Consider the following 19,398-nt stretch of genomic DNA (forward strand, 5'->3'; position numbering starts at 1 on the left):
AGGTTAAACCCTGATAAGTCATGCTAGCTGCACCATTATAAATTATTACCTGAACTTCGGAAGTCATCTGTCCACATTCCAGAGCTGTGAAAATGAGTGGGGGAGGGATATAAGGATTCCTGCCTGTCATTAGGTGGATTAAATACATTTAACTATCAAGCCTTCCCTCTAAAACTCAAAAAACAAACAAAAAACACCTTCCAATGAGCAGCATATAAAAATGTACCAATAGCTAGAGCTTTGCTGTGTTCCAGTCTCTAGTCACACTAAGTCCGTGGTTCTCAAACTATTGTTCTGGTGACCCCTTTCACATAGCAAGCCTCTGAGTGCGACCCACCCCCCCTTACAAATTAAAAACACTTGTTTATATATTTAACACCATTATAAATGCTCAAGGCAAAGTGGGGTTTGGGGTGGAGGCTGACAGCTCGTGACCCTCCATGTAATAACCTCGCAACCCCTGAGGGGTCCCGACCCCCAGTCTGAGAACCCCTGCACTATGTCCAGTGTTGCAATCTAATGCAACAGTAAATTGGACTTTTGTTTCCAATTACAGACCAAATATTACATTTTAAACAAGGCTGCTGCAAAACTACATGCATTACGAGACAAGAACGTCTCAAATTTTCAGCCACTAAATGTTCTTCAGAAATGATCTTGTTATTGAAGGGTCTGCATCTACGTGGCTGCCAAATAAAATGTCAGGTTGCACAACAGACTGAGTCTTTACTCTAGACGTTTGAAAAAAAAAAAAAAATTATGTCAACCTGTTATTTGCAGCAGGTAACAGAAGCCCTGATTTCTACTTAAAAACATACTAACAAGCAAGCTGAACACTTAAAACGAAGGGCCCATTCTGCCACTTTTACTCATTTTGAGTAATATTTAACTGCAAGGTGTCCCATTGATTCTAATGGGACTAATTGCAGAGTAAGATACCGTAAGAGTGGCAGAATCATGCCCTAAACATTTAGAAGTGACAGTACTAACAAATAATTTGAGGTATTCTGCTACTAGCTAGCTATCTCAGGCATTTCTAAGGACCCTATCACTGTGATATCTAAGTGCCATGTAATATCTCACAGCTCAGATGGTGGAATACTTGGACAATAGCCAAGCGGCCCGGACTCCTCCTCTGGCTGGGTCATTAAAACTCTCTGAAGGGGGGAAAAACAGGCTCTAGTTAAGCAGTATCTCTCAATCTGGAAGCTCCACCTCCACCAGTTTGTTCACTGGACAAAGATGTTCCTCAAGGAGACAGGTAAGTCTGTTGTTCGTAATGATTACTTAAGACCCCTGCAACTATAATCACATAGATAATGACCAGGTTTTAGCCACTGAACCGGCAGCCATACATTTAATAGCTGAGCTACAGAAAAGATCTGCTACCAGCTCTGCTAGCAGGAACAGGAACCGCGCAACTGGCAAGTGGCTAGAGACATTTTCTTTCATACAAAAAGAATCTTCCGAAGCTTTCATCAGCACAGGCAACAAATATTTAGGCTGTAAGAAAACAATCCACTAGATGCAATAGATTTAAGGTAGATGCCACTAAAGCTAACAAGACTTCCAGCCAGGAGATTCATTTCAACAGTATCTTATGTCTCTAGAAGGGCATGATTTGCATTAATGCAAAAAACAAGTATGTCAGTGCCGCTCCCAGAGGTCAACTCCCAACATGTAATTGTCACTTACGTTCCACATTAAGAACTACACAGCATGACAGACCTTTGCACACATTATATTTATTCCAAGCTAGGTATTGCTAACATATCCATCACAGTAACACCCAAGTACTTCTAGAGTTTGTATTCAGCTATCAGGGTTATATTTCACCTTAGAGAATCAGGGTTTCTTTGAGACTACAGGATGAGGAAGGGAACAGGACACAATATAGTCTCAATGGTTACAAACCAAACAAGACATTAAGTTCTGTTAAGAAATGGAGAATATTTGAGATAACGGCATTATATAAATCAATGGCACTCCCTTGGCTAGCATACTGTGTTCAGTTATGGTCACCTGTTCCAAAAAGAATTCAGCAGAAACTGAACAGGTCCAGAGAGCGATCACAAAAAGTGATTAGCAGAAGAGAAAGACTTCTGTAGGCAAAAAGTATAAAGATTAGGGGTAACATTTTTTTCAAGTGCCTGACTTGGTCCCATTTTCAAAAGTGACATGCACTGAGGAGCTTAAATCCTGCTTAGCTCTCATAGAACTTTGATGCTTTTGAAAATGTTATCTTAGCACTTCTTAAAAAATAATGAACGGTTAACAGGCTTATCACACACTCCATTTACCCTCCTAAAACAAGAACAAGGGGATATCAAACAGAGTTACAATGTATCAAATTTGAAACTGAAAAGGATTTTAAAAAAACAGTCATTAATCCCAGGCCACAAGACATGGACCAAGAGTATAGCAGGATTCACAAAAGCTTTGGGCATTTATATTGTATGCAAAACAGCCAGTTATTAACAACGTATTGTCCACATCTCTGTGGCACCTAAGCACCTCCCAAAGAGCTAAGTACAGAAACGATGCAAACAAAAGTAGCTTGATTAGTTTATAGATTTCGTTTGGAGTTTTTTTGCTTGTTTGCATGAATAAGTGTGCTATGTGCATATGTATGAGAAAACTGAGGGAAAGCTTAACTGAAGACATGAATTTTGCACTTACACCTCTACCTTGATATAACACTGTCCTCAGGAGCCAAAAAATCTTACCGTGTTATAGGTGAAACCGCGTTATATCGAACTTGCTTTGATCCACTAGAGTGCGCAGCCCCGCCCCCCCCCCAGAGCACTGCTTTACCGCATTATATCCGAATTCATGTTATATCGGGGGAGAGGTGTATGTTTGAGTGGCCGGTTCTGTGGTCATTCTTATCACTTGCAAGAGCTTCATAGCACAGGTAATGCTCCTGTGAAAATTCTGTCTCCAATACCCTCAAGCCTCTTGCTATTGGCTAACAATTTCATTACTGCAGTGGCATGTCATTCTTGTGGGCGTTCTTGTAAAGGGAGAAGAGATCTCACAAGTAGCTTGGGACAATCCCATGAAGGGCCTGATGATGAGTTTACAGAAAATTGTGAACACATTACAATAGGAGGGCTACTGTGTCTTGTACTCATTTTTAAAAAGCTCTAAGAGTACACAGCTTCATTTCTAGATATGAGTTCATAGACTCATAGACTTTAAGGTCAGAAGGGACCATTATGATCATCTGTAATACTCAACCCTGGGGGTTATACAAACACATGGACCACAGGCCAGCTTGATGTCTGATAGGATGGGGAGCAACCTTCTAAGCAAACAGGAATGGAAATGGGAATGTTTTGCTTCTATGACTATTTGGCCATTTGGTTACACTCAGGAATCCAAAAAGATCCCATGGATATGAAGTGACTTAGAGTAGGTCTACACTGAAACCCACTCTCCTGCAGTAGAGTTTCAGAGACCAGATCAACTGACTTGAACTTACACTACAGGGCCAAAAAAACCAGTGTAGACATTATTGCTCCGTCTGGAGCCCAGACCCTCTAACCTGGCGAGAGTCTCAAACCCCCAGCTCCAGCGGGAACATCCACACTGCTATTTTTACCCCCACAGTGCAAGCTCGAGTCAGCTGAGGGCACAGACTCTCTGCCATTGTTTTTTTTCTGCAGTGTTGACATACCCTCAATTGGAAGGCATCTATAGTGGGGGATTTATGAGGCAAGTTCTTCAAAGTGACTCCCTTTTCTTACCAGCATCATCTATCTGGCAGGGGTCAGCTTTAACAAGCTGCTCTTCACCCTGAAAAGATTTTGGCTAGTCATTCACAAGTCTGGGAGATGGGACTATTTGAAAAAAAAGATGCAGAGACTAGTTTTGATGTGAATTGCTGGCACTTTAGCCTAAGTTATTTCACCAACTCTCAGCTTTACACAAACATTGAACGATCTGGGTTAGAAGATTGAGCCTTGTGGGGTTCTGAAGGTTCTGCCAAAAAAAAACCACACAACCACCCAAGTTTGGTGTCAAAGGACTAATTTGAGGCATTCAACATTTCTACTCATCCCTGCAGCATCTTGGGAGACAGGACAGACATATCAAGCAGTATCAGGTGGTGAACAGTAATATTAGAAAGAACAGTGTCCCAGCAGGAGGAATATGAATGGACTTCACCTGGCTATGAATCGAAAGCAGTCATTCACCAAAACAAATGCTTTCTAATTACAATGACATGCCCTGAAGCCTGACAGTTATCCAGGACACTGACAGCTAACAGGTATCACTGGAAACTCTTTGGTACTAGCGTCTTATTTATCTTGGTTAGAAAAGAGAAGGCAGCCTCTGACAGTAGTCTGCAAAGACTTGCACTAAGCAATGTTTTCTTTAATACTGGTCAGACAGCTACATGTTTTAGCTTTACCATCCAGAAAAGGCAGGGCTCAGAGTCACACATTGTGGCTGTAATGATTCCATGCCTAATTCATGTGAATGGGTCAAATTCTTGTATTTCTGGGCCTGCTTTTGGCCTTTACTTCTTGCCCATCCCACATATGAGTGATCTCCTCTGTGAAACAATATAATTCCTCGCAAAGGCAGATGACACATTCTAGGGTAAGAGTGGCGGCAGTGTGAGTTTACAAAGCAATTTTTCATCCAGCAAAGCTCTGCAGGACATGATTTTACTGCTTCAAAAGCAGATGAGATGCGAGCTCTCCGTTTCCTTTACAACAACAACATAGACTTCTTGAAATTCTGTGTCTCGTGTCTATATCAGACTATGTTTTCTGACACTGATGCACAAGTTTTCTTCCTGCCTACTTTGCCACTGGAGAACCCTGACAATACGTGTGGGAAGTAGAGTGGGAAAGAGGCTTCAGTGCTAAAGTCTATAAAAGTAGCAAGGAAGGAGTTGTGCTGTCTCACTAAGTTTCTTTTTTCCATAAGAAAGTTTTTGAAACTGGGGGAGCCGAAAGTTTTCACGGAAAGACAGTTGTAGTAATTTCTTATTTCACTGCAATAGTGAGAGTTTATTTCTACATAGAGGAGAAAGTGGTCCGACCACCAAGACAATTACTACTGCATTTCTTACGTCCACATGCAACCTGAGAATCCCATCCAGAATATGGCCAACCACAGGTGGGATTTAAAGTAGTACCTTAGAAACACCTAGGGTGCTGTGCTCAGACTGGAGTTTTGGGGCTTATTATATCAGAGGGAGTGTCATAGTGATGCTGAAGTCTCTCAGGACAATGAATCTTGTGAATCTCATCACCCTATCAGCTCCTCTTGGAAGCCATTGGTGTCTGGAGGTTTACAGACTAGCAGAAAGCTCAAGTTACTCCTGCTTCTTGGACTCACAGAATAAGTGAATTACTCCAAGGATTTTGATTCAAGTGAGTTGTACCTGCATTTGAATGATGAAGGGAATAAAATGGTTATTTCACCTCCAGATTCGTTTACCCTGGGTTGGGGTGACTAGAGTATCATACAGGCACGAGGTGTTATAAAAATGCATAAGGGACTTCAAACCTAATGATTCAGAACACAAACCAACCAGTAACTTCTCAGGATTAAGCACGAAGTTCACCATTATGAGGGTGGTATCCCTATTCTGGTATTGCCATTTCACCAAAAAAGTAGAAAAGCATTTTAAACTTTTTAATTTGGTTTAAGCGTAGAGACCTTTCCACCATCTATATTCCCTTAAACTGGATTTAAGAGTCCTACCTATGACTCTAATTTAAAGCAAAATTCAACAAACTATTTCCTAACATGCTTTCATGAGTCAGCAAGGATGAGAGCAAATTGCATTAGAATCATGTTTTTTAAAAAAAGAAAACAGTGTCATACTAATAATTTAGCCTCATCCATGCTGGCCAGTCATACTGTGTTAAATACCAATTTAGTTGGGCCTGAGTTAAACATAGTTAATTAAGTTTCAGTCCCAGTGGAGATATAGTTTATGTTAAAGGTAGATGTACATTTTAAGGGAAGGGAACATGCGGCAGTAGAAAATTAAAGATTAATGGGATTACCACCCATTTCTCACCTCAGTCTATTTGCTCATTTAGCTCAACTTTAATCACAGCATCTATTTAAATAAGAGGTTTTATGAAAATGGTCTTCCAAAACAAAAACTGAAAAGTGGCAGCTTGAAATTAGTTTATCGGCTAATGTTACTATGCTTTAGCATCAAAGATCCAGAGACAAGTGCTTGTAAAATAATGCAGAAAGCCTCATTATACCAGTTGTTAGCCTTACCATATCCGGGTTGTGACTACCAGACTGGCTTATGGACTCTTAATCAAATCATTGTACAGCAAAACTTATGTTCCCCTCTGCTCTGATGTTTCTGAATCCTGTCATCCCCACTTCCCCTCAAAGCCATTCTTTCTGTCCTCTCAGTGCTAGTTAATCTTTTTACAGAAATTCACTGTAGAAATTAAAACTTCAAATTAGACCAGCTAAATGAAAAGACCTTACTTCATCTCTTACAGGGACACATTTATCTAGCCTGATTCACCTTAAATTATAAGGAAGAAGAGTGACAATACTCTTCACACAGTGTAAACAAAAGTGTTACTTTATAGGATGGCCTTTGTAACACCTCATTTTAATATCAGATAAAAATTTCTATGTAAAGAATTCCCAAATGAAAAAATCTGAGTGTTAAGATTGTAAATATATCTCCCTCCAGAGGTGGGGGGATGTCACTAGAACTCTATGGTTTATGAACAAACAGCGTTTAACCCTACCCCCATCTCATATCACATTATGAACTAGCCACAAAACTTAGATATAGGTTTATGAAGTGTTTCAACTACTTTTCAAATGCCTGAAATCATTCAGTTCCTTCTATCTTCTATTTAGCTTATGTAAATTCAAACTTGTTTTAGAGGAGAAAATACAATGGGCGTCCCGAACTGATAGGACAAAATTCTGTCCAATGTAAATCAGAGTAACATCACTAAAGTTATGGGTAACTCCAGATCTCTACCAGTCAAAGACAGCAGAATTTGACTTTCTAGAGTGCACGTGGCCAAGGCCGGCCTCTGGTTGTACATGAGCGATGAAGTCTTGGACGGTAAGCAGGTGGAATTCCCACCATGCTCTGAACAGCACACAGCACACTGGTATACAGCCAAAATCAGGGTAACCATCCTAAGCGTGGATGTTCACAGGTTTCCTTGTAGGACTTCTACAGTCCCTGCCCCCACTTGGGGGCTGAATAAATCCAGGAACTCAACACTGAAGGTGAGAGAGAATCCCCTTTTCTCTCAACTCGCCTACTGATAATTTATACAAATCCTTGGGATTACTGTTTGTTCACAGTGCTCAAACAAAAGTAGAAACACTTATTTCAAATGGAAGCAAAGGCTGACTTTGCACATTCCATATTTTCAACCAGTAAGTGTGAAGTCTCCATAACCATACCTGCCACTTTCAACATCTAACCACCATTTGCTACACATCTAGAATGCTGTTTTTGTTAGTCACTGAAATTCTCACAGATCAATACACAAGAAAAGAATCCTTACTTAAAACTTAACAGGATAGACAAACTTTACTTCTAATAAAGCTGCTCTTGGGGCTTGGAAACACTTAGTAGTGAAATACAGAATTTTATTAGTAGAAGATGTATTTTGCCTTGTACATCACTGAGCTGCTTTATTGTGTGAAATTCTGCTGTTTTTGTTAGTCACTGAAATTCTCACAGATCAATACACAAGAAAAGAATCCTTACTTAAAACTTAACAGGATAGACAAACTTTACTTCTAATAAAGCTGCTCTTGGGGCTTGGAAACACTTAGTAGTGAAATACAGAATTTTATTAGTAGAAGATGTATTTTGCCTTGTACATCACTGAGCTGCTTTATTGTGTGAAATTCTGCTCCAATCAAGGCCTATAGGAAAACTTACCCTAATATATCAATTCCATGTGAAGATTAAGAAGACAAAATTAAACAGCCAAGTCACCAGAGATTACACTGTGTCCAAACTAGAAGGATAATTTCAGTAACTCCATGTATCTGTCCACCATTGACGGTTTTTTCCACTGCCACCATGAGAGATATGAACTTATGAACTACAGATCACATGCTCATTTTAGGCTATATCTGTGGGGACATCAAGAAAAATTCAATAAAATCTTGGGTGAGGTTTTGGGAATATTAGAAAGTAAATTAAAGTTCAGTAGAACCTGCAAAGAGACTTTGGAACCTACATCGTATACTGGCCTTTAAAACACATGTACAGCCATACTACATTATTCCACAGTGCACAGGTTTTCGAAGTATGGTACAATGACCATTGGTGACCCTTGAAAAGTTGGCTGTCAGCTGGTGTTGTCCTCTCTTCCTCATTTTGAATTCTAAATCTCACTAAAAAAACTAAAAATGCATTAATCACTTTTCTAAATTGTTTTATGTAAACAATTGTTGCATTTTCTACAGAGATAGTAAGTGACCCTGAATCATAAGGGAAGTGGTCTGCTTGACTGTGAATGAGAAGGAAAACATGCTATTAAAATATATGCCACTCTGTAAGTGTTTGAGACGTCTCTCCATAGCACCTTTCAACCTGACAGATCCCACCCAAAGTGCTTTAAAAAAAATATATGAACAGCACTGAAACAGTTACCTTGTGGTGTAGAGCAGCAGCCAGTAGGTGCACACAACACAGAGCAACATTTGGAAGTGGAGGGAAAAAAGCCAGAGGCAATCACATCTCTTACAAAAAAAGTGCAATCGTATCTTTAATGTCCACCAGTACTGATGGGACCTTAGTTGTTCAGGTTTTTCTCTCTCTCTCTCTCTCACACACATACATATGGGAAGCTAAATGGAACTTAATATGGCTAAGTTACTCCAGTGGAATTCAAAACTATGCCTCCAAAAAGTGCAGGCATTTCAAATCTGACACCAACAAGCTATGTACATAGAAGCAGATAATTTGTTTACACCAGTTGACTGATGTCCTCAACTCCAGTTTAGCATCTGGGTAGACAGGGAAGTTATCCGGAACATGAGCTCGTCACTGGACACTACTGCCTATCAGAACACACGTTCTGTTTACAGTTATACACCCAGAAGTCCAAAAGGGAGAGAGGGAAAGAGGTTAATTTAACAAATACTTTTAATTTATTAGCATTTGCAGGCTCTCTTCGTATTAAGTTATCTTGTTGTGACTGTTTTTGTGGGACCTAAAAGCTAGCATCTTTTAAAGCAAAGTAAGAACAGAATACCTACAGGATACTATTTGCATTACTCTAATACAGGGAACAGAATTAGGCTCTGTGTGTTAACAGCTTAGGGCCTGATCCAACTCCTGTTGAAGTGAATGGGAGTATTTCCATTGACTTCCATGAATCAGGCCCTATAGAAGAAAAAAAGCACATTCTCCCCCTCTACCTGGGACTAGAGAAGTGGTTCCCAAACTTGTTCCACTGCTTATGCAGGGAAAGCCCCTGGCGGGCCGGGTCGGTTTGTGTACCTGCTGCGTCCGTGGGTTCGGCCAATCGCGGCTCGAGGTTCGCTGCTCCAGGCCAATGGGAGCTGCTGGAAGTGGCGCAGGCCAAGGAACGTACTGGCCACCGCTTCCAGCAGCTCCCATTGGCCTGGAGCAGCAAACCACGGCCACTGGGAGCCGCGACCAGCCGAACCCGCGGACACGGCAGGTACACAAATGGGCCCGGACCGCCAGGGGAAAGCTCAAGCGGCGGAAGAAGATTGAGAACCACTGGACTAGAATAAGAGTTTAAGATCACTCCTGGGATAGATGATAAAAATTAACTAGCAGCTGTAACTATTCCGTGCATCACATGGCAGAAGGATAGTCAGGGACCCAAGAGACCTGTTTCTCCGCTCTAGCAAAGAAAATCTGAAGTCACAAGTTAATGGGTCTGCATGGCAAAGCAAGTCCTGAAATAAGCTATTTTCATTCAAATATACATCCCAAAATATGTGGGACAGAACTGTATCATTGCAAATTTTAGACCTGATAATCAATAATGAAAGATACACCAGTGCATGTGTCTGGGTCACAGCTTCAACAGAGGACAATATATTCGAGCTCTGCTTCTAAGGCAAAGATACACTCAGATACAAAGTGGGAAGGAGGCTTACTGAAGACAGGAATCTTGTAAGAGACCAAGACAGCAAAACGTTACTGTCTACAAAGTCAATAGGAAGAGGTATTTCCAGAACTAATGGCAAGACCTTGAAACAGCACGACCACTATACTGGAAATGAGCAATTTTCACATTTCTACGCATGTCTGACGACAACAGGAAAACAGGCATACCATTATTAGAACCAAATTTTTGAACTAAATGCACAGCAACATGTAAACTGAAATACAGGCAAGGGCTACAGAATAATACATAAAAATAAAGTGAAAGAGAATGCAGAAGGCCTCATCAGTTATCTGTAAGAGGACAATTAAAACCAAAATATATTGAAAATATTGTTAGAAATAAAATTATAAGACAGAACAGATCCCAGGTTCATAGCTCAAAAGTCTAGTATATAGTGCCAAGCAACAACTTTTGGTAGTCAACTTACTGGTTTTCCTGATACTTGGGTAGATGAGTAGTTATAAGTTTCCCCTGTACCCCGACATACTGTTTAATTCAAATAATAGTCTGTTATTTTTAACAAGATGATGTGGGCCGCAGCAGCTTCATCTTACTCTGCTACCAGACTGCCTGTTATCCCCTATATATTAGAACCATACTGATGCGTCCCCAGTAACCAGCACACAGGATTCAAGGCAAGCTGCCATAGTGTCACGGTCAAAGCAGCATATCAAAGGCTTCTGAAATATCCAAAAGAAATTATAGATGCAGCCCTGTTATCGGTGCATGTAAGAGCATTAGCAGAGAGGAGGAACGCAGCTTCATTACTACAGCCTATCCTGAAACCACAGCCATGTAAGAGCATTAACTCTGTGGACCAATGCAGCTTCACTTCTATAGGCCCGCTCTAAAATCACACTGGACATCAAAGGAATTGCGATAAATGGACCAGTGACTGATTAGCTAAGAAAAGCCTGGGTGACACTGTCCTAAAATTAGAAATCCCAGACAGCAAGGAAAATTTCTTTAAAAGTATAACCACCATTTGAAAGGCAAGATAGAAGAAGGAGAATATGAGTACCAGGTACCAATTAAATGTGAAAATCTTTAACGAGTTTAACAGAGCAAAGATCCAAGGGATAAGTTACTGAATGCATGGTGCCCATCAAATACATTCACTAGGAAAGAGAAAAATTCTCTAATAATCAAGAGTGAAATGTCAGGCTGTGGTCAGAGTCAACCACTGTAGAGGAATGTGAAGGCAGGGCTTTTCTTTGCAAATAGAAATGTAACACTACCCCCTCCCAACACCCACACCCCCAAAAAAGCAGTAAAGTGAGAATAAAAACTAGATCTAGCAACTTCAAGAAAGAGCAATATTCCAGGGTGTTGGATCTTCAGTGAACCGTTCCATTACAGCCTTACTCCTTCCAATCTCCTGTCACCACATTTCTCCACACCCTTTAACAAATAACTAAAATTAAGGCACATTACAACTACCACGAACAACTGCCAATGTACTCAATATTCAACAGACAAAACTGATATTAAAATTTCATCCTAATCAGATGAGGATTCCAGGATATTAAAAAACTCTAAAAAAAACTCTTGGAAAATTTGTCATCAAGTATAGGAGGGTAGCAGCAAAAAAGCAACAAGTAATGGTCAGAAATAAGTACAGCTGGCTCGGAGACCTAATAAAACAGCTTTGCACTGCTATGTGAGAGACAAACACTGGAAGCACTTCAGAGGCAGCAGGCTGCCCCTGGGAGAGGAGAGAAAGGAATATGCAAAGCATTGCTAAACTGTGACCCCTTCAGCCAATTGAGCAGCACTGATGGATTCCCTGGGGTGGGGGGGTGGAGGTCCTGCCCAGCCATCTGCAGAAAGATGGAAGCTGAGATGCAGGGCCAAGAGACAGCACCAATAAAAGGGGAAATGAAGAATCCTGATGGTTTCATCAAGAATGTGGATGACCCCAAATGGTTAAAAGGAGTACTTCACCACAATATCAGAGAGTAAGGCCATTTGATAGGATAATGGTCTTAAACTTGCATGCAAATCCATAGGCACATATTGCCACACACTGCACCTCAGCGAATAAAAAAAGCAACTGTGATAGCATAACCAAGGACACTACATGTGCACCATCATATTTGATAACAAGCACTCAGGATTGTGGTAGGCAAAAACAGAATTAAAAAAATCAGATTTTAGTTTATTTTCAACAACTTCCAATGGACTCAAAAAACAAAACTAAAAATTTGGATAATCCAGATCAGGAGAAAATAATTTAAAAAATAAATCAGGACAGAGAAAAACAGAAACACAAATATCAAAGCATAAGTAATAATGTATACTGTTCTGTAAGCATATTTACTACAACGCTTTCCCCATTCCAGTATCATATGCCACTAGAAGCAAGACCTTAAACTAGAACCCAGATGACAGTGTTGTATAAAATTCCAAACTATTACATATGAAAAAGGTAAACATCACCATGTCACACTGCAAACTGATCTGGGCATAAACAAGACAAAGACACAAACCTCAGTCATGCAGCCCTCAAATTCACTAGCCACTGGAGCTAAACCCACCATCTTCCCAGCATTTGTATTCAATGACTGTTTACTGGGCAAATGCCAATTTCACAGGCCCACAGCTAGTCCTCTCAGAAGATTTTTTTTTTTTTACATTTATCAAATGGGTTCATTTGCATTCTTTTACTGACTAATCAGTGCTTGAATCCCACATCAGTCAGCAGGCTAAAGAAATAAATCAATGAATCCAGGCCATTAAAAATTACATCACAATAGCAGCATCAGCCAGCAGTCCACCTACAAGCTAAGCAAGCATCCACTCCAAGTTCTATCTGGCCAGATTAAAATGCCAATTATCACTAGTCCATTTAGGTATTCTATCCCCCATAAAATCACTATTTAGATATAAAAGCCCCTATTTGTCTAAAAATCCAGATTTAGGAATCATTGTCAGAAGTCTAATAATCTCATATGTAACATATTATCCACTTTCATTTGTAAACAATTTATTACCAAAAAAGGTCTTTTTAATTGCCTATGGCAATTAATGGTAATGATTTTTCTCGTTTTATTCCTGTGAAGTGTGATCACTCACTCACACAGCTGCCATGTGTCAGTACATGCAGAGGCTGCAATAGATTATGAAACTGCACATCACTGACCTTCCATGGAGAAGGAAAAACTGGGATTTTAAAGGTTTCCTCAGAGGTCCATTGCAACTATATTTAAAAATCAATACAATTCCAACATGCTGCTTTAATAGGCAACAAAGAAACTTATTGCTTTGGTCATGGTCAATTTATACATCAGTTAGACTAATTTTCAAAGTACATAACACAGGATATGGTGTATGTTGTGGATTGTACAGCGTATCTCTGTAAATCTGATGCTGTAAAATGATTGCAGTTTTCCCAAAGGGAGAAATAATCCTTCATATTTAAAGGAACAGTGTCAAATATTTAGAGATGTTTACTGCTTATCTAAAGAAAAACATTTTGGAAGGTCTTACATTAAAAAAATTACTACAGCCTGTTCAGAAAATTTATAATATGTAAACAAGCCACCAACCGTAGCAGGAAAACATTTAGGCCTTTTAGAATGCAGGGTATGAGCATATGACAGGACATTCAGTCTCTTCTTCGTTGCACAGAGACCTGATGCTTGCTGAATACACTATAGTCACTTTGCAGAAGAGTCCAAACAGAGACTGCATCAATATGGCAACTTGTGTTTTGGGATAGTGGCCATGTATTCAAAATGCAGTTCAACTTGGTGCTCAGACAACCAGAAGTCCAACGTGTTTGTTGTCTTCTGGCTGCCAAAAATTATCTCCCCTTGTACTCAGCTCTCCATGCCTTCCCCCCTGGATAGACACTGTCCTTTCCACTGAGAAAAAAAACTAATACTACAAGCTCCTACAAAGGAGTGCACCCAACACTACAAATGCAGTCTCCAAGGCCAGACATACACGAGGAAAAAGCTATGTTTTCAAAATGTGATAGATAACACATTTTAAAATCCTAGAGTAAACAGGGCCAGTTGTAGTTTTAACATTTCTTGAGAATTTAGAGAAAAGGAATCAAAAGGTAGCATGTGGAGAAAACAGAATGGGAAGAGCACAATATTTTAAGCAATAATTCAGTTAATACACAGCTCAAGAGAATACTTTAATGTTGCAATAATCCCACCACCCTCCATAATCAAGAAACAGAAAGCTGTTAAATTTACAGAAGAATAAGTGAAAACTAAAAGAGCTCTTCCATAATAACCCTGCAAAACTCCAGAATGAACATTATGAATCTAATCATTAAAAAGTAGGGAGGGCTCTGCACTTTCAGAAATATTGATATAGAAACAAATTGCAGTAATTCAAGCCAATCAGATCTTTGCTATTGGAGCACTGGGTCAACAATGACTCAGCATGAAAAGTTAAGTCTTCTTTAAAAATGTGTAGTCTTAATTACAAAGGCAAAAAACAGTGTCCATTCCCCCCCAAAATATGAATTAATTTCCATTTGAATATCTGCAAAAAAAATGAAACAGGGCATGTTTGTGCTTTATTTCACCTGTTCAATGCAACCAAAACACTGATTTAAATCAAGAACTTTACATTCAGTATTGCACATTAACTGCCACCCTCTTCATTATCCAACACCTCCTTTGGGACTTGAGCACTTTGGGTATTAAAAAGTGAGGTCCAAGCTAGACTGGAAAAAATAAAAAGTAACTTTATATCAGGGCTTGGCTACACTTACGGTTTGCAGCGCTGGTCATCCAGCTGTGTAGGAGCAGCGCTGGTGTGTGTGACACTGAACAGCTTTACAAGTCAGGAAAACCAGAAATTATAAACATGGCCATTGCTGCCTTTCAAAGAGGTCAGGTAATTCCCAGCTCCTTTCACAGAAATAAGGGTTAGGAACACACCCTCATCACCTACTCCTTGGATAAGAATTGTCCTCACTAACCCAGCTTGATCTCTGCTAAAGGCGTTCCAGTGATGAGAAATGCAGAATCTATGCAGAAAACACACTACCTTACACCAACAGGCACACGTAACTATCACAGATAATGTTACCACCACAGATTCTTGAAGCCATCAATACATGAACAAAAGCAGATATAAATATATCATTTGCTTTGAATTCCTTCTTTCAATGTCAGCTCACAGCATGGAAAGCTGCTCATCCCACAGTCTTTACAAAATCAGTTATCAGCAAGTAGGGAAAAACATCAGCTCCTAGTAAATCTGTCTGCTCATTCTATTATGTAAACCAAGCACAAGAACATACACAAATACACCTCTACCCCGATATAACGTGACCTGATATAACATGAATTCAGATATAATGCAGTAAAGCAGTGCTCTGGGGAGGGGGAGGGGGGCTGCACACTACGGTGGATCAAAGCAAGTTCGATATAACACGGTTTCACCTATAACATGGTAAGATTTTTTGGCTCCGGAGGACAGCTTTATATCGAGATAGAGGTGTATTTCTTTCTTCCATTAAGAATGTGAATGATGGTTTAAAAAAAAACAAAAAAACAACAGGTCCAAACCTTTAGTTCACCATGCTAAGAAAATATTTACTGCCACACACAATATTTTCAGACCTCACAGAGTCACACTTAAAGAGAATAAACCTGAATTACTGGGACAAAAATGATGCACAATTCTGCCCTGGAGTGCAAATGAAACTTGCAGGGCCTTTTAGAAACTGCAGATCATATCTTCCTGATTATAATTAACTGGCTAAAAGAAACTGTGTTTTCTGTCTCACAGGCTTTGCTAAATGTTCCTCGACACCATTTACAATAAAAAAACTCATGATTGTCCTACTGATCACTGAAGTTATTTTGATTTACATCACATAGGAATGTTTTTACTTGGTGACTGTGTATCAGTGATAGATACACACACACACAGGATCTGATTTCTAATCTAAGTAAGAGACGATAAAACAAAGTTGATCAGTGTAATCTTGCTAGCCCTTCACACAACTGCTCCCTCAGAGCTGTGGTCCAATCCTGCTGCCACAGAAGTCAGTAAGTTTCCAGTTGACTTCAATGTGAGGAGGACTGGACCTTAGTAACTGATTACGGGAAGGATTATTACAAACATATGCAGCTTGATACCCCCCAAAGGATATGCTAAAATGGATATATATGTCTGCACTGAACGGACAGGTAAAGAGTGATGACCCTCCAGGAAAGCCAATTTATTCTATTTTAATGCAGAGAATCATTTAAAGCTGCAGTTTCCAATCCCTTTGGGACAACTGCCCCACTTTACCAGCCAGTGCCTGATGCGTCCCAATTAACTGTGCATGCTACAAGCTCCCTAAGACAACTGGGACCCCCGATCCTCAAATTTTTCCCTCGGACTGGATAGACCCCTTGTTCTATAGGAGATGGTGGGCAGTGGCTAGTAGAACAGAACGTATGATAAACTGGTGCCCATCACTTGTCATTCAACTGCATACGCTAACCCACCACAGAATTTATTTTGTGAGGTGAAGCTCGGAGGTGGCCAAGCTCTCCCACGAACTGGTGAAGAGAGACATATGAACAGGAGGGGGGCAGTGATGGCAAACCAGAGAGGAGGGAATCTCTACAGTACCAGTAACAAAATCCAGAGATCCCAGCGACTGGGAAATCAGAGTTCTCTATCTGCATGGGGATACTGGGAGCCAAGGGAGGGAAAATCACATCTCTTTTTGTGGGGACAAGGGGTCTTCTCTCCCCCACCCACCCCCCAGCTCACAGAAATTATTTACAATCGAAAGAGTGGGTAAATTTACTCTGGACCCCTCCCCTAGCAAGCACAAAGCAAAGAGGATAGAGAGGGCGAGGCCTAAAATCTGCGGCACTGTGCATGAGGACTAAGGAGGGGGACATATCTTGAAATCTCCTGGCACTGAGGGTGGAGCAGACCACCCTAGGACATGGGAGGAGTGGGATAAGGGGGTTAGGAGAAAACCCCAGGAACAGTGAACAATATTCCCTGGCAGCAACCATATACTTCCTCATCCTCCCCCTGGCACAAGAGAGGGGGCTATCTGTTGACACAGGAGAAAAAGAATGGGAAAAAACCTTAGCAGGAGGGTGGGGACTGACGCAACAGCTACCTAGAAGGAAGTGAGAGGACCAGTGTTCCCTGGCACTAGGTGGCTCTCACATTTAACCCTCCCCGAGGGCCACAATGAGGGACAGGAGGCTGCTTCATGGTATCTGGTCACGGGGTCAGAAAAAGAGAGCATATTTCCCCACTATGTAAGCAGGGGCTGAAGGAGGCTGCTCCTCACCCCCTGACACAAGGCATCCAGGTGGAGGGGCAAGGCAGGCAATTCACCATCCCCCTGCCCCCATGACCAGAAGGGTGGGGGGAACACCCACCCCACCTCCCAGGGCCTGAGAGACAGGGATAGTCATGCTCCACCCCCACCCCACTCAGGCCCCAGGGATCAGGGGTTGGAAAGGGGGGCAGGCCACTCTTCCCATCCCCCACCCCTTCTCCTCTAGGCAGGGAGAAGGGGTCACTCCTCACTCTTCCCCTCCCGCATGTCAGAGGGGATGGGGGGGTCACTCCCCACCCCACCCCACATGGCAGGGTGGGCGTGGGGGTCCCTCCTCATCCTTCCCCCTCCCCCCCACATGGCAGGGTGGGTGTGGGGTCCCTCCTCAGCCTCCCCCCCACATGCCGGGGTGGGCGTGGGGGTCCCTCCTCATCCTTCCCCCACCCCCCCACATGCCGGGGTGGGTGTGGGGTCCCTCCTCATCCTTCCCCCTCCCCCCCACATGGCAGGGTGGGCGTGGGGGTCCCTCCTCATCCTTCCCCCTCCCCCCACATGGCGGGGTGGGCGTGGGGGTCCCTCCTCATCCGTCCCCCTCCCCCCCACATGGCGGGGTGGGCGTGGGGGTCCCTCCTCATCCTTCCCCCTCCCCCCCACATGCCAGGGTGGGCGTGGGGGTCCCTCCTCATCCTGCCCCCCACATGCCAGGAAAGGGGGGGTCGCTCCCCACCCCTCCCCCCACATGGCAGGGTGGGTGTGGGGTCCCTCCTCAGCCTCCCCCCCACATGCCGGGGTGGGCGTGGGGGTCCCTCCTCATCCTCCCCCCACATGCCAGGAAAGGGGGGGGTCGCTCCCCACCCCTCCCCCCACATGCCGGGGTGGGGGGGTGGCTACCCCCTCAGGCCGCGGCAGGGGGTGGGGCCCGGCCCCATTGTTCCCGGCGGCGCAGGGGGAGGGGCCCGGCCGGGCGGGCGCGGGGGGGGGGCGATACCTACCCTGGCGGCGGCGGGTCCGGCTCGGGACTCCGGGAGGGGGAGGCGGCGGCGGCGGCGCCATGTTTCTCCCCGGGCGGCGGCGGCGGTGGGGGGGGCGAGTCCCTCTCGGGGCGGGCTCGGCCTGTAATGGCGGCGGCTGCCGCGACTCCTTCCTCCTCCCCTCAGACTCCGCCGCCGAGGCCCGCGGGAGCGAGCGCGCGAGCGCGCGCGCGGCGGCAGCAGGGGGCGGGGCCGCGGGCTCCGGCAGCGCGGGGCGGGAGAGCGCGCGTCGGCGTGCGCGCGACACGCGAGAGCCTGGGCGGGCGGGCGCGCGCGCCAGCAGCAGAGGGGCGGGGCCGCCGGGTCTGAGCTGGCTGCGCCACGCGCGGCCACACCCCTCCTCCAGCCCCCACGCGTGACCCCCCCGGCACCCCACGGACACCCCGCTAGCCCCATGCGTGACCGCACCCCGGCGCCTGCCCCCTGCACGTCCCACGCCTATCCCCGACTGCCCGTGACTCCCACACATTCCCCCACCCTGGCCCCACGCCGATCCCCATCCCCCCCAGCACACCCCACACGTGCTCGCCCCACTCCGTGTCTGCCCACACCCAGGCACGCCTCCCAACCCCACACACCCACGGCCCCACGGAAAACATCGTTCCAGCTCTACGTACAAAATGATGGGGTCTGAATTAGCTGTAACCACTCGAGAAAGAGATCTTGGGGTCACCGCGGATAGTTCTCTTGGAAACCTCGGCTCACTGTGCAGCTGCAGTCAAAAAACTAACAGGATGTTAGGAACCATTAGGAAAGGACTAGATTATGAAAGAGAAAATAGCATAATGCCACTCTATAAACCCTGGTACGCCCACGCCGTGACTCCTGCGTGCAGTTCTGGTAACCCCCTCGCAAAAAAGATATATTGGAATTCAACAAAGCTGCAGAGGACAACAAAAATTACTAGGGGGGGATATGGAACAGCTTCCATATGAGAAGAGATTGAAAAGCCTGGGACTTT

The 19,398-nt window shown here is 43.5% G+C and overlaps 1 protein-coding gene across 2 annotated transcripts in view; it reads right to left on the bottom strand.

The window, feature by feature from the left end:
- The window catches only part of ARHGAP35 (Rho GTPase activating protein 35), a 103,626-nt gene extending 85,063 nt beyond the window's left edge, over positions 1 to 18,563 (bottom strand). For both annotated transcript variants that reach the window (XM_039510540.1, XM_039510545.1), the window contains exon 1: positions 18,399 to 18,563. The gene's annotated coding sequence lies outside the window, so the exon portion shown is untranslated. The remainder of the gene's footprint in view (positions 1 to 18,398) is intronic.
- Positions 18,564 to 19,398: the final 835 nt, after the last annotated feature.

This window comes from Mauremys reevesii, linkage group 22, assembly GCF_016161935.1.
Source record: "Mauremys reevesii isolate NIE-2019 linkage group 22, ASM1616193v1, whole genome shotgun sequence".
NCBI lineage: Eukaryota > Metazoa > Chordata > Testudines > Geoemydidae > Mauremys > Mauremys reevesii.